Source organism: Gopherus flavomarginatus, chromosome 1, assembly GCF_025201925.1.
Source record: "Gopherus flavomarginatus isolate rGopFla2 chromosome 1, rGopFla2.mat.asm, whole genome shotgun sequence".
In the NCBI taxonomy this organism is placed as follows: domain Eukaryota; kingdom Metazoa; phylum Chordata; order Testudines; family Testudinidae; genus Gopherus; species Gopherus flavomarginatus.
The window spans coordinates 206,205,774-206,215,885 of NC_066617.1; the positions used below are offsets into that span (position 1 = coordinate 206,205,774).

General features: G+C 46.0%; 1 long non-coding RNA gene across 1 annotated transcript; it reads left to right on the top strand.

The window, feature by feature from the left end:
• The first annotated feature begins 1,887 nt into the window (after positions 1-1,887).
• On the top strand, positions 1,888-9,349 carry LOC127030365 (uncharacterized). Its single transcript, XR_007768377.1, has 3 exons — positions 1,888-2,041; positions 8,780-8,964; positions 9,089-9,349. It is a non-coding gene; the product is annotated as an uncharacterized LOC127030365 (long non-coding RNA).
• Positions 9,350-10,112: the final 763 nt, after the last annotated feature.

Below are 10,112 nucleotides of genomic sequence, written 5' to 3' on the forward strand. Positions count from 1 at the left end.
TTGTAAACGTTCCGATAGAATATAATATGGGACTTTAGTAGATGTAGCAGAAATTTAGAGTTATCTGAATACTGACCTTTCCAGAACAAGAGTTTCTGTGCATATATTAGAGGCACTGGTTTAGATTCACAAAAGGACTTAGATACCTAATTGCTATAGGCACTATTGGTATGCACAAAAACCCCACTCAGCTGCTGCCGAACTCTGTAGGCACCGAAACCCACTTGGCACCTAAGTTTTTGCAGTAAAAGTTCCCCAGGCACCTATGTTTCTGCTTCTGAGCACCGTGCACTGCTGCCTCACTCTAGGCACCCGAATTTTTATCTCCTAACTAAGCCCCAGTGTGCTTCACAAGCCTATGCAAGATAGATAGGAGTTTCTCCACCTATCTTGCCTGTGAGGTGTGATCCAGTAGGCAGGCTCAGAGCACACCTAACCCACCACAAAACATCAGTCAGTCTAACTTCCATACCTGGAAAGATACAGGAACAAATTATTAAACAATCTGTTTGTAGGTATCTAGATCAGTGGTAGGTAACCAGCAGTCTGCAGGCCCCACACGGCCCGTCAGAGTAATCCGCCGGCGAGCCGCAAGATCATTTGTTTACACTGACTGTCTGCAGCTCCCAGTGGCTGCAGTTCGCCGTTCCTGGCCAATGGGAGCTGTGGGAAGTGGTGGCCAGCATGTCCCTGCCAGAACTGCTTCCCACAGCTCCCATTGGCTGAGAATGGTGAACCACAGCCACTGGGAGCTGTAGCGGCCATGCCTGCAGACAGTTAATGTAAACAAACTGTCTTGTGACTCACCAGTGAATTACCCTAACGGGCCGTGTGCAGGCCGCAAGTTGCCCACCACTCATCTAGATCAGTGGTTCTCAAAGCCAGTCCACCGCCTGTTCAGGGAAAGCCTCTGGCGGGCCGGGCCAGTTTGTTTACCTGCCGCGCCCGCAGGTTCGGCTGATCACCGCTCCCATTGGCCATGGTTCGCTGCTCCAGGCCAATGGGGGTGGCAGGAAGTGGCACGGGTGGAAGGATGTGCTGGCCACCCTTCCTGCCGCCCCCATTGGCCTGGAATGGCTAACCGCAGCCTGTGGGAGCTGCAATCAGCCGAACCTGCAGATGCGGGAGGGGTTTTCCCTGAACAAGCGGCGGACTGGCTTTGAGAATCACTGATCTAGAGGATGGTGAATTGGTTTGAAATCAACAAGATGAAATTCAATAAAGACTAATGCAAAGTACTACACTAAGGAAGGAAAAACCAAATGCACAACTACAAAATGGGGGGAAACTGTCTAGGTGATAGTGCTGCTGCTGAAAAGGCTTTGGAGGGTTATAGTGGATCACAAATTGCATATAAGCCCACAATAAGATACAGTTGCAAAAAAAATAGATAAATAAAAAGACTAATATCATTCTAGGGTGTATTAACAGAAGTGTCATATGAAAGACAGAGATAATTGTTCTGCTCTACTCAATACTGGTGAAGCCTCAGTAGGAGTATTTTTGTGTATCACACTTTAAGACAGATGTGAACAAACTGGCAAATGTCCAGAGGAGAGCAACAAAAATGGTCAAAAGTTTAGAAAATGTGACAGAGGAGGAAAGGTTAAAAGAACTGGACTTGTTAAGGGCTGATGTAAAATGACGGTGCTCAATTGTTCGCCATGTGCACAAAAGCTAGGACAAGAAGTAATGAGTTTAATCTGCAACAAGGGATGGTTAGAAAAAAATTTCCAATATCTAAACTAACTACTTAATGAGCTTGGCCCCTTTAAAACTTTGCCCTGAGGCAGAGGAAGTGCTGTTTGTTCCAGGGGAGTGGAAAGAGAGAGGGTGACAGGGTATGTGTGTCTGTCTGGCGCTTCAGTCAAGACGGCTGCTGCAAGCAGGTCTTCACAGAGTGAAGCAGCCGAGAACCAGCCTGAAGCCTGGGATGGAGAGGGCCACGGCCAAGAGAAGCATTGAACCAGGGAGGAATCACCTGAGAAGGCCAGACCAGAGCTGGACCTGGTATCACTGCTGCCCAGAGCTATATGGGGCTGTGAGTACTGGGGCTTGTGACTTTGCACTGGGAATAAGGAGGGAGGTTTGGTGTCTTCCCTTTCATACTGTGGTACCACTGGGTCTGTGGGGCTCTTTTTGGATATAACCCTATTTTACCACACCCCTTATCACCCCCCACCCCCTGTTGTTTTTCCTCCATTCAGCCCTCTGTAAGCAAATATTTCCTATTCCAGTGTGTGTGTGTTCACTTGGGAGGAGAGGGGGGGTTGGAACTGGTGCCCCTGGGGTGAAAGGGAGTTTCACTCCTGTGTTCATGCATGCACACCTTCTCTTGGCCAGAGCTGCTTACAGAGCAGACTCCATCTTGGCCACAAGGGCGCTATAGTTACACTACTGAGATAGTTACGTACTGGAAGAGGTTACCAAGGGAGGCTGTGGAGATTTTAAGAACCAGCTAGATGAACACCTGTGCAGGGGTGGTCTAGGTTTACTTGAGCCTGTGCCAGCACAGGGGGCTGAAATAGAAGATCCCTCTAGGTCTCTTCCAGCCCTTACGAGTCTAACAGGTAATTTTGTAAACCGTGTGTGATATTTACTCATGTGCAGAAGTTTGCCCAAGACCCATCTGCCATTAGACGCTACTTCAGTAAAGCACTTAAGCACATGCTAACTTTGAACCTGTGAGGGGTTCCAGTGAAGTCAACAGGACTTATATGCTTACCATTAAATATTTGTTGAAGATGTTTTCTTGGAGCCAGGCTTTAAATCCCACTTAATCTCTTAAAATGGGGTTTAAGTGAGACTAAAGTGGAGCGTTGTCCTGGTGTTGATCCTCTGCACTGGGATGAATTCAGTCCTAAATGCATAGTTTAGCATTCACAACATGAATGCCCATCAGCAATGCCACATGCTTCCTAGCAGTGTGCTTCATTTCACAATCCAGTGCTATCATTAACAAAAATCCTGTTTGTTCCTTCATCTGTTCAACCATGCCTCCATTTTTCATTAGCTATACTATTTTGCTGTAAGGGAACATATCAGAGCATATTGCCATCCAGACTGCGGTCTCTAATTTTTCTGCGAAAAGTCTTGGCCTAGTAAACACTCTTGCCACTGTCGGTAGGAATTGTGCTTAGTTGAATAGAGTTCATAATGTGTTTTCTCACTCTTTTTCGGAATCAACTTTTGATGCTTAGGAGAGGCTGGCCTAAATCCCAAACTCTAACATGCATCCAATAGCTCAGCAGATGAATATTTTGCATTACTCTTCAGACTTACAAAGCCATGGACTGAAATATTCCTTCTCTATGCCCCTTTGCTGCAAAACATGGAGAAAATCAGCCCTAAATAACTAGCTAATAGGCTCATCTGTTATTTCCTTTGTCTGCAGTTTTCTTCCCTCTCCTGTTCTCTATCCAGTAGTGACTTGTTATGGTGCAATCTTATCTGAAATGTGAAGTTTCTGTTTTTTCAGGGTAACATGTAGCTTGGATTGCTAGCAAATTACCTGTAAACCAGCTGATGAGAAAAAATCACTCCCAGGGAGATATAGCTTAATCCAGCTCCCATAGAAGTCAATGCAAGGTCTTCCATTGACTTCCATGGGAGCTTGCCTGGGCCCCTAGAAAACAGGCAATGACTTTTTAGGCAAATTGTGTTTGCTACATGAAGTCCGTCATTGACATAGTAGCTAAGCAAAAATGCACATGGTGCATACAATTTCCACAGTATCATTTCCTGCAGGTTCCTGCATTTTTGCTAAGTGTTGTGGAAGCATGAGATAGGTTTTAGGTAGCTCACATTTCATTGGGTGAAATAATCTCTGAGCAGCAAACTGCCTGCAAGAGGCCTATCCTGAAAATAGGGTTAAATGAGACTCTTAAGCAGTGGGAAAGCTTTCGTGCAGTCGCTCTGCACAGAGGTGAATTTCACCTATTTTGTATATTTTGCACTGTTCTACCAGACACCATAAGGGCAAATTCTCCCTGTGAGGAGCAACTCAATATTGGAATCTCAGATGGAAATAGCTGATACTCTCGCTCTTTTCCCAGGTTTAATGTTTCAGGTTTTGAGTAAACATTTCTGCTGTGACCTGGCAACTGCCTGAACAGAGCTCCATGTTTGCTCTTCCTTTTTCACATATTCTGAACTCTCTGACTCCAGGGTCAGGAAGCTACAGGCAATAAATTAAAGGCCAGTTTCTGTCACTCTTACTCACAATGAGTTGGTCCATTGACATCAGTGGTGTTGCCCAGAGAGTAAACTATTATTCAGTGTGAGTAAAGGCATCAAAATCTGGGCCTCAGTAACCAAATACTACTATGTGCTTGTTTTACCCACACTCTGTTCCATGTTGATTATAACATACCATGGAGAATTCCAAAATTCAACTTCAGAATTCTTTGGTGTTCTGAATGGGTGAAGAAGCAGTGTTTGAATCTGGATGAGGTTCAGACAGGCATTGTGGTTCAAGGCTGACTCAGGGCTGAAATGCATGTTCATAGTTGAGGGAGCGGCGATTGCATATGTTCATCTGATGAGATTCCTTACCAGGAAAGCTGTGCTTATGAGATTTCAGTCCCCGATGAGTCTGGGTCATGATCCTGCAGGGTCCTGAGTACTTTCAGTGCAATGCTGCATACCCTCAACATCCATGAATTTCAATGGTATGACTCCAGCACTTTGCCAAGGCAGGCCCTGGAGCTGCAATACACCCAATCTGGAACTAGAACCATAGAAGCAGATTTGGATTTGAGAACTGAATGTGAAGTCCCTGGAAATTCAAAAGAGATTCTGGATTCAGGCCCATTTCTTGTTATGCACATAAATATGCATTATTACTTGTTTAGAGCTTGATCCTGCAAGGTGCTGAGCAACACCAGGGGGTGCTGGGATCCCTTAACTCCCATTGACTTCAGTCTGAGTCAAGGATGCTCTGTATCCTGGGGTTGCTCAGTTGCTTACAAGTTCAGGTCCTTCTTAGACAACATTTTCTCAATATCCAGGAATAGTTTAATTCAAAAGTAGATTCTATCCTTAAAAGTGCCTACCTTGGTCCCCTCCTATCTTATGCAGTAAATGTATGTTTTGGCAGGAACAACAAATCCTGCATGCAGATGAGCAACTTCATTTGAAATATGTGCTAGACCTTCCCACCTGATATGCTTCATTTCACAAGCTGAGGCTGCCATTAGCAAATTGGTTTGCGCTTTTATCTGTGCAGTGCAAAGCACCAATTTTCCATTACTTTAACTACTTAGCCAAAAGGGAAAGGATCCAAACCTTTTGCCTTTAAAATGATTATATTGCATTTGCATATTCCATGCACAGAGTACAAATACAGCTGGAGCATCTTACATTGTTTAAAATCGTAGTGAAGTTTTGCTATGACCCAATATATACAGCAGGGATCTGCAACCTTTGGCACATGGCAGGTAGCACATCCCTCAGCCCGCACCACTTCCCGCAGCCCCCATTGGCCTGGAACAGTGAACTGTGGCCAGTGGAAGCCACGATCGACTGAACCTGTGGTCATGGCAGGTAAACAAACCAGCCTGGCCCACCAGGGGGCTTACCCTGGCGGGCCGCATGCCAAAGGGTGCCAATCCCTGATATACAGTCAAAAACCAGGACTCTCACCACAAAAATCAGAAGATTGGCTTAAAAGTCATGAGACATTTACAAATACTAAATGTTTTTATGTCCTTCGCCATGTCAGTATTGGTGCACAGGGTGGAAACCAGTCGCTTTCATGCCTCTACGTCATTGGCTGCAGCTGCTTCCCCTTGCTTTAAACGTACACACCCAAGAGTTTACAGTCCAAATGGACAAGACCACCAAAGGGATGACAAAAGGAAAGATTATCAGTCCCAATTTTCAGATGAGGACCTGACGCACAGTGACTTGCCCACGGTCACACAGGAAGTTGGTGGCAGAATGGGAACTGAACCTGGATGCTGAGGATATGTTTACACTGCAATCAAAGATGTGACTGCATCATGTATAGACATACCTGAAATAGCTTTACATCCTCCTTCTATCCATAAGCGAAACAAACCATAGTGATTAACCAACCAACAGCAACGTTGACCTTGTCACAGTATAGCTTCTCTACACATAGGGCCTGGTATACAAATGGTGTTAATGAAGTAGGCTTGCAAATCTCCCTGGTTGGCCAGCACAACACCTGTATGGGGCTGAGTTACATTCTATACAAGCCTTTAATGAGCCTCAGCGCAGAATTTGTCTCTATGCCTATCATATTTTATCCACATGCCTGAAGAGAAAGGGTATGAAGACCTATGAAGCAACTTCAGCTGTGCATGCTAAATATTGTCCACAGGAGAAGCTGTTGTTCCTGAGATCAGTTGGTGAGGGCCTCCTGCCGCCTGGTACAACCTCCCACAGGTGGTTGAATGAATTACTGTACTAGTCTCTGGTTCAGTCAGAGGCAAGGTGACTCAGCACCTCACAGGAAGCATTCAGCATCTTGCAGACTCAGGCCCAAGTAGAGGACTGCTGTCTGGAGTCACAGTACTTGGTTGTTACATTTGAGGAGATACTGTGTTGCACTGAGAGAAAACGTCACATTCTCATGAACATCAGTGTATAGCAAGGATTGGCAACCTTTGGCACACGGTCCATCAGGGAAATACGCTGGCGGGCTGGGATGGTTTGCTTACCTGCAGCGTCGGCAGGTTCTGCTGATCGCAGCTCCCATTGGCTGCGATTCACCGTTCCAGGCCAATGGGAGTTGCGGAACAGACGCTGCCTGTAAACCTGCAGACGCTGCCTGTAAACAAATCCTCTCAGCTCGTCAACGGATTTCCCTGATGAGCTGTGTGCCAAAGGTTGCCAGTCCCTGGGGTATACTATACCAAATGGAGACCTTCAGGATTCTGTTTTAATTGGCATTCAAGGAAAAGTTAATGAATGAAGTGGTCTAGATGAAAGTGTCTGCACTATAGTCGTTGTAAGTGAACAGAAAGTTGAAAGGGTCTGTGATGGGGGTATTCACCCTACAACTTCCTGAAGGGATGAAGGTATGAAGGTAGGCTGGATGGGCCACTTAACCACCTAGGCTGAATCTGGAGGGGAGCAGGGATCAATAATATTTTATTAAGGATGAAGCTCACCTGGACAGGTGGGACTTCTATAAAGCAAAGAAGCTGAGACCAGAAGGAGGCTGCAGGGGGAAATAATCTGCTGTCACTCCCTGACAGGAGGGAGGTTTGTTACAGATTACAGGGTCTGACCCAAAGCCAGAGGAGGGAGCAGCCACAGGGAGCGGAGGAAGCTTGGGTGAGTGCTAAACCCAGAGGTGCCAGAGGAAAGAAAGAGGGGGTAGGACAGAGCCCAGGGAAGTAACAACCAGGTCCGGGAGTCAATAGAACCATTGTTGCGGAGCATAGGGTGTGTGGGCTGGAACCTGGGGTAGTTCATGGGCCTGGGTTCCTCTACCAGCCACTAAGTATGTGGCGCAGCTTTGGATTTAGAATGGAGGACTTCTTGGAAAGGCAGAGGAACAGCTTCTCCAGAGAAATGCTGACAGACCTTCTTGGAAGGGGAGAATTAAATGCCCTGGCCGAAGGGTCGAGTCACAAAGAAGAAGAATATCCAGACCTGGAGGTTGAGATGGAGACAATAGGCAGAGTGACCGCAGAAAGGGGTGTCTGACCAGTAGAGAGCTAATCCCCAGATGAGTCATAAGGTGGCACACCAGCAGTGAGTAGCAACCCCATTACAAGGTCCAAATGATTAGGTTCCCCCATGACCTGAGCTAGAAGTTGGTAACTACCACTTATGTGCCTAGTTTTGCGTTACAGTGGAAAATAAACAGGAAATAGTTCAGTAACTGGAGCATGACTGGAACAAACTCTACTGTGGTTAAAAGCCTGTGCATTGTGGATACATAACACTACTCTTCAGGGTTGGCAGGCTTTTTGCTTTGATAATGAAAAATGTTTAAAAGTAAACTCCGCATAGTTTAAAGAATTCATATAATCTATCAAATTATAAGCAACCTTTGAGCACAAGTATAAAAGACTATATTATGTTTGGCACATGCAGTAAAACCTTCCCACCTATAGTCTCTTAATGCAACTCTTTACCCTCTTGTGTAAAGGACTACTGATGCCTCTGTCACTCTGTGACAGAAGTGGAGCTGATACATATCACTGTTATGAATACCGTTGAACCTGCTAGGTAAGCATTTGAGAATAGTGATATGTAGCCTAGTTATTGAGGGAGACTGTATAATTTATAGTAGGGTGGTAGCATATTTATTGAATGCAGTAGGGGCTGTGGGAAGAATAAACAGGGAGGCAACATAACGGCTTCCTAGTGAAGACCATGTAGGTCACTGGTGGGCAACCTGTGGCCTGCGGGCCACATGTGGCACATCAGGGTAATCTGCTGGCAGGCCCCAAGAGTGTTTACATTGCCTGTCTGTAGGCATGGCCGCCCACAGCTCCCAGTGGCCATGGTTCGCTGTTCCTGGCCAATGGGAGCTGCAGAAAGTGGTGTGGGACACAGGGACGTGCTGGCCCCCGCTTCCCGCAGCTCCCATTGGCCAGAAACAGTGAACTGCGACCACTGGGAGCTGCAGCCTGCCATGCCTGCAGACAGGCAATGTAAACAAACTGTCTCGCACCCGTCAGCGGATTAACCTGATGAGCTGCAGGTTGCCCACCACTGATCTAGGTGCACTCTAGAAAAGCAATGAGTCAAGCTGTTAGCTTGAGTCTCCAACACCCTGTAAACCTTGTTTTGCCAGAACTAGGAGGCTGGAGAGCAAATGGAGACTGAAGAGTTAAAAAGCACTTCCTGAAGAGGAAAAGAGGAGTCGCTTGTGAGCAGCCATCTAGGCAGACAGGCTGGCACAGACAAGGCTGTGTGGAGGAGTCTGAAGGAATTGGGCCTCCTAGATCCAGGGAGTGGTAAGCCTTAGGGAAGAATTAAGTATGTGTACAATAGGCTTTATTGTTTTAAAATATACTTTCTCTGAAATGTTTTTGTTCTAAATGCATGATTCTTTCCTTTAAGGAGGCTGTTTGTTCACTAATGACCACTGTTATTGCCCCAGGGGAATGGAATTGCGTAAACCAGACCTGCTGAGGTGATCACAATTGAGACCCAGGGGACTGCAACCCAGCTCCTGGTCTGAGAGTGGAGAATCATGTCATTCCATCCCAAGAGAGGAGACAACGCAAGGCCTGAGACCTAAAAGGATGTGCACTGAGAGACCAGAAAGGCTCAGAGGCACAGTTTACCTGGTAACTGTGAAAGCTTTATGGGCAGTTTTTCAGCACTCGTCCTCCCTTGTCCTTTATTAACAATAAACACTCTCCCGTCTCCTGCTTACTGACTTAACTTGGTCTTTGTTGGTGGGGTAGCTCAGGGACCCTCCTTGCAGCCAGCACCCTCTGCTCCCCACATCCACACCAACTGCAGCCTACATCTCTACTGCAGCTTCATGAATATGCATAGTGCATGGTTCTGGGTTCCCAGAGAAGTGGACTAGTTTTAACATTTGCTTTCCTAGGAATTTTAACCCACTTTGTCATTGTAGATTACAAACAAAGCCAAATCCAAGTCAATTTCCTTTAGTTTTGTTAACACACAGATAATTTTTGAGAGTTGAGATAGCGACTGTTGCCTGTTGAGCTACGGACTGTAAATGCAGCTCCCTTATTTCTTTACTGTTTCATGAATCCCCAAAGTATAACTCTCATATTTACTCAAAGAAGCTTTTTTAACGAAAGCTCTTTAACTCAGTGAAGAGTGTAACATGCTGACCTTGGCCAGCGTGAGCAATGAGATTTATGGAACTCTGCAATTTATTGGGATGACTTCTGTTCAAGGACCAAATCCTGCTTGCTTTACTTGCATGAGTAGTTCCATTGATGAGGACAGAGTCGAGCTGAACATGATTTGATCCTAAGATATAAATGGGTCACTATTCAAACATATTTTGATTAGTATCATACAAATATAGGGCTGGGAGGGACCTCAAGAGTCCACTTAGTCTGTCTCCTCCATGCCGAGGCAGGACCAAGTACCTAGACCTTCCCTGACAGGTGTTTGTCTAACCACCCTGTTCTTAAACC